Source organism: Triticum aestivum, chromosome 4A (genome assembly GCF_018294505.1).
Source record: "Triticum aestivum cultivar Chinese Spring chromosome 4A, IWGSC CS RefSeq v2.1, whole genome shotgun sequence".
Taxonomy (NCBI): Eukaryota; Viridiplantae; Streptophyta; class Magnoliopsida; order Poales; family Poaceae; genus Triticum; species Triticum aestivum.
Window position 1 is genome coordinate 261,469,657 of NC_057803.1, and position 5,519 is coordinate 261,475,175.

A 5,519-nucleotide genomic window follows, 5' to 3' on the forward strand; every position below is an offset into this window, starting at 1 on the left:
AGCTTGTGCGAAGGACCCATTTCCCTTGCCGCGCATCAGCTAGATCATGGACTCCACTTCAGGTTTTGATTTTCTCTCCTTTCTGGATGCATACTCTGGGTACCATCAGATCTCCATGTCCAAGGAAGACGAAGAGAAGACCTCATTCATGACCCCATATGGTACATACTGCTTTATACGCATGCCTTTCGGGTTAAAGAGTGTCGGATCCACTTTTGCATGAGCAGTCCAGATTGGTTTTGAGCCGCAGTTGCACAGAAACATTGAGGCTTATATGGATGATATTATGGTCAAAACCAAGGACAAAGCAACTCTCATCCAATATTTGGAGGAGACATTTGCTAATCTGCGCAGGATTAACTTGAAGCTAAATCCGGAGAAGTGTGTGTTTGGCCTTCCCTCCGACAAGCTACTTGGGTTCTTTGTGTCCCACCGTGGGATTGAAGCGAACCCCGACAAGATCAAGGCTATCGAGTAGATCCAAGCACCCAAGACAGCCAAAGATGTGAGGCGTTTGACAGGGTGTGTTGCTGCACTTAGCAGATTCATCTCCAAGTCTGCTGAGCACCCCCTGCCCTTCTTCAAATTTTGAAAAAGGCAGGGCCCATGAAGTGGATCCTGGAAGCAGACGCAACTTTACAAGATTTGAAGACCTACTTGTCCTTTGTGCCTACTTTGGTTGCCCGCAAACCACAAGAGTCGTTGATGCTATACTTGGTGACAACTAATCAAGTGGTTAGTGCAGCCCTAGTGGCACATCGAGAAGTAGAGGAAACAGAGAGCGGGCAAAGCCCAGCAGGACCGAATGAGGATCAGGACAAAGAAGAGCGCAGCAGCAGGTGCAACCCCAAGGACGCGGCAAGGAAGAAAGTGGTGCAGTGCCCAGTATACTTCGTCAGTTCCCTGTTGCAGGGGGCTAGGTCGAGGTACTCTAGTGTGCAAAAGTTGATTTATGGCCTCAGGGAAACTGCACCACTACTTCCAAGCCCATGAGATTACGGTTGTCACCCACTTCCCACTGCAAAGGATACTCCGAAACCCTGAGGCTACCGGCAGAATAGTGGAGTGGGCTTTGGAGTTATCCAGCTTTGGCATGAAGTTTGAGAGCACATCAGCAATTCAGGGCAGGGTATTGGCAGAGTTTATTGCAGAACGGACGCCACCCCTGATGAAGTGCTCCAAATAGTTACCCCCAGCAAGGAAGCGCGCCAGGAATGGATTATGTATTTCGATGGTGCTTTCTCCTTACAGGGTGCAGGAGTTGGCGTGCTTCTCTTTGCTCCCACTGGGGAGCACTTGAAGTACGCCGTCTAGATGCATTTTCCCTGGGAGGAGGCAACCAACAATATAGCAGAGTATGAAGTGCTCCTTGCTGGGCGCAGGATTGCCACATTATTGGGAATCAGGAAGCTAATCATTCGAGGAGATTCACAACCTGTGGTGAGACAAGTCAACAAGGATTACCAAAGTCCATTGATGGAGGCATACGTTGAGGAAGTGAGGAGATTGGAGGAGCGCTTTGACGGATTATAAACAGAACACGTACCCCGTGCGAAAAACAGCATAGCTGATCATCTGTCAAAGTGTGTTGCGCAAAAACTTCTTGTGGAACCAGGAACTATTGTTCTCCATCTTACTTAGCCCTCCGTATCCCAGCAGCAATGGCGCGAAAGAGGAGGAAGTTGGACTCTGGTGAGCCTCTCCCAGTAGAGCCCCCCGGGGCTCCTGGTAGGAACCCTACCGGAAATAACTCCCCATCGATTACCGGGTCGTGTCATCCTGTCGGGCCAATGGCACCTGCGGTCGAGGAACGCTCTCCCGCAGATGAGGAGGTGCCGTTAGTCCTTGTTACCGAGCCCCAAGTTCCAACTTGGGCAAGGCACATAATCTATTTCCTCCCATCTAGTGAACTTCCCGATGAGAAAGAGGAAGCTAAAAGAGTTGGAACTTGGGAGGCACATAATGTATCAGTTTGTCAATGACACTCTATACAAAGGGAGGCCCAATGGTGTGAAATTGAAGTGCATCTGCCAGGAAGAAGAAATAAACAAAGGCATGTGCGGCTCCCACATTGGATCAAGGGCATTAGTTGGGAAAGCATTCCGACAAGGATTCTATTGGCCTACAACCCTCCAAGAAGCCGTCGAGCTAGTCACCAAGTGTGAAGCCTGCCAGTTCCATTCCAAGAACATCCACCTGCCTGCACAAGATCTTTAGACAATCCCTTTGTCATGGCCGTTTTCGGTCTAGGGGCTCGATATCCTTAGCCCTTTCCCCCGAGCTGTCAGGGCATTTGAATTCTTGTTCGTTTCCATCGACATGTTTACAAAGTGGCCGGAAGTAAATGCCGTGAGAAAGGTGACTGCTCAGTCAGCTATGAAGTTCTTGAAAGGATTGGTCTATCTCTTCGGGTCCCTACCCGGATCATCAAAGACAATGGCACCCAGTTCACGAGTCGCGCCTTCATGCAATACATTCATGCCCTCAGAAGCAAGAGCTCATTTGCCTCTGTTGGACATCCTAGAAGCAATGGACAAGCTGAGAGGGTGAATGATGAGGTGTCACGAGGACTCAAGACGAGGACATTTGATACACTACAGAAGCACGGCAGGCGGTGGATCAATGAGCTGCTGGTAGTTCTCTGGTCCCTCAGAACAACACCAAATCGAGCTACCGGGCAGACTCCCTTCTCCCTATTCTACGAGGCAGAAGCAGTTATCCCCATGGAACTCATTTACGAGTTGCCTCGAGTGCTTGCCTATGATGAACTAGCGCAAGATCAGCACCGGCATGACGACATTGTGCTACTCGAGGAGAACCGTCTCCAGGCTGCTATATGTGTTGCACTCTACTAGTAAGCCCTGCGTCGCTATCACAACTGCTGGGTTCAAGACCAGTGTTTTGAGGAAGGCGACCTTGTCCTTAGGCGTGTTCAGTCTATCAAGGGTGCAAACAAGTTGACGCTGAAGTGGGAAGGCCCTCACCGGGTAGTATGAGTCACCAGACCTGGCATAGTCCATCTGGAGACCGAAGATGGTATTTAATTGCAAAACTAATGGAATTTGAGCATATCCGCAAGTTCAACCCATAAGGCGCGGAGCCGCCCTTTTATACAGGCCTTGCCTCAGTTGCATGTAACCCCTTGTACAGAGCCAGGTGCAGACCCTGAGCAACAGACAAATAAACAAAGCGTTGGGGACCCCCGACAAGTTGCATGCATGCATAAGCATTTCATGAGCATCGCATGAGCATTGCATGTTCATATAGATAGGATCGCATCTGGCATCATTTCCATCTTCATAAAACTGCAGGTTCCTGCTGAGAAATTGGCCTCTAAAGGAACCTGGAAAGATGAACCAACATTGTGATCTCTGACATGCCAAACAGATAACTTCTATCTCTAGTCCATACGTGTTCTATATGTAAAAACTTGTGCATAAGAAAACCTTGCCACTTTTTGAAGCTTATGTGCTCCCATGCTTTGACTTGAACGTTGCTTCGGTGAGGATGGTCGTAATGGAGTTTGATGAAAAAAGATTGGCTGGGGGTTGGTCCTTCATTTTTGCCCGGTAGGCTTGGTTTTGTGGCAACAAAGAAGAGGGTATCGGCAGGATAGTCTATCGGGTACTAGCAAGATGGAATAAACGAGTGATATTAGTATACTCCTTATACTCTAGAATGGTCTGAATCTCTCTATTTAATCCACCCATAAAACATGCAAGCATAACTTCATTCTCCTCAACAATACCACATCTAATCATGCTAGTTTGTAATTCCTGATAATATTCTTCTACAGAATTTTTTCCTTGTCTTAAACGCTGCAATTTTTGAAGTAATTCACGTTGATAATATGGTGGAACCCAATGAGTACGCATAGCAGTTTTCAAAGCAGCTCAAGTAGCTGGAATGGGATGTAATCTACAATGTTCAGACCGCCAAACACATGCGAAGCTAGTGAAAGCACAAACAACAGCAGGAACATGTCTCTCCTCAGGATATTGTAAACATGTAAAACGTTGTTCAGTTTCTAACTCCCAAGTAAGATATATATCAGGACATATCTACCCTCAAATGGTGGAATATTCAATTTTAGTTTAGGAAGATGGTCATGATCTCGTACCTCATATGGTGGTGCAGCCCTACCGTTGCGATGATATACCTAAGGACGACCTGGTGGTGGTGGTGCTAGTGGTTGCATGTAGTTCTGATTTTGATCAACCTCATCCTCGTAATGGTCCTCCACCTCTGCAGTAGCAGCAGGAGTGACAGAAGCATCAACAGCGGCACCAGAATTTTGCCCAGGGTCAATGGGAATGCGTTGTGCTCGTCCCACTTGATCTGGAAAGCGACGTTATTGTTGTTGAGGTGCGTTAGGGCAGCCGGTGGTGGTGGTGGAAGATGCGTGAGCAATTCATTAAACTTGTTATCGAGCTTTGTTTCGAACGTCTTCTCCATGCCATCTATCTTCTCCATGGCCTCTTCAAATTTGTTTAGCACATCTTGCACCTGTCCACTCATCATTTGCTGAAATTTATCATGCAACTCCTTATTCGTCATGTTCTCCCAGTCAGTCTCGTCGGATTGTGATCCTGCCATGGTTAGCAGCAATAGAAACACACAAGAATATGATCCTACAGACTACTAGGAAGTGGTGGTGATGGTGTGGTGGACAGTCACAAATCCGTCAAGCAAATCTCAAATTCTTACCAGTTCTTACCAAGCAGCAGGTGGTGATCAGCAACCGTTGTAGTCAAAACTCTCAAAGCTTGGATAGAGCGATTACCATGGAGAGTCAAACGAACGACGTAGATGTATGTGGAGCTGGGAAGGCTTATAATATGGTAGCAAAAAGGGTCAGCAATAATCAATTCAGAGATGCAAAGATGAATAAACGCTCAACGACGGTACTGTGCTGGTCCTAGGCTAGACCGTGCTAGAGACGCGATCCTAGAACATGTGGGTCTCCAGACTCTTTTTTTGGCCTAATAACTGCCCGGGGATCTCTAGACTTATTTTTCGAAACCTACTCAGGCAAGGAAACGCGAATCGGAAACTAGACGGACCTCGAAAACAAACCTAATATGAAAGGAACTCGGATTGGTGGTGGATATATGGTGGTAGGATATGGCAGCGGTGGTGGTATATGGATACGGGTTGGTGGTGGTATATGGATACGGATTGGTGGTGGTATATGGATACGGATTGGTGATGGTATATGGAGACGGATCGATGGCGGATAAAAAGTGGTGGCGGTAGATGGCAGGGGCGATGATGATGGTGCAGCGGCGGGGTGACAACTTATGACCAGAACTTGAAACTCTAAAAGACTAGACTCTAAGACCAGCAACTAGACACGATGATGCAACCACAAATTCAACAAAGCAAAATACTGAAAAGACTATGCAAAGGCTCAGATTGGTTCGCATATGATGAACTAACCCTAATTTTTTTGGCTTTTTTCGTGGACTATAGGTATGAAGAAACAGATTCGATCTAAACTACGAAAAACTATAAAATCT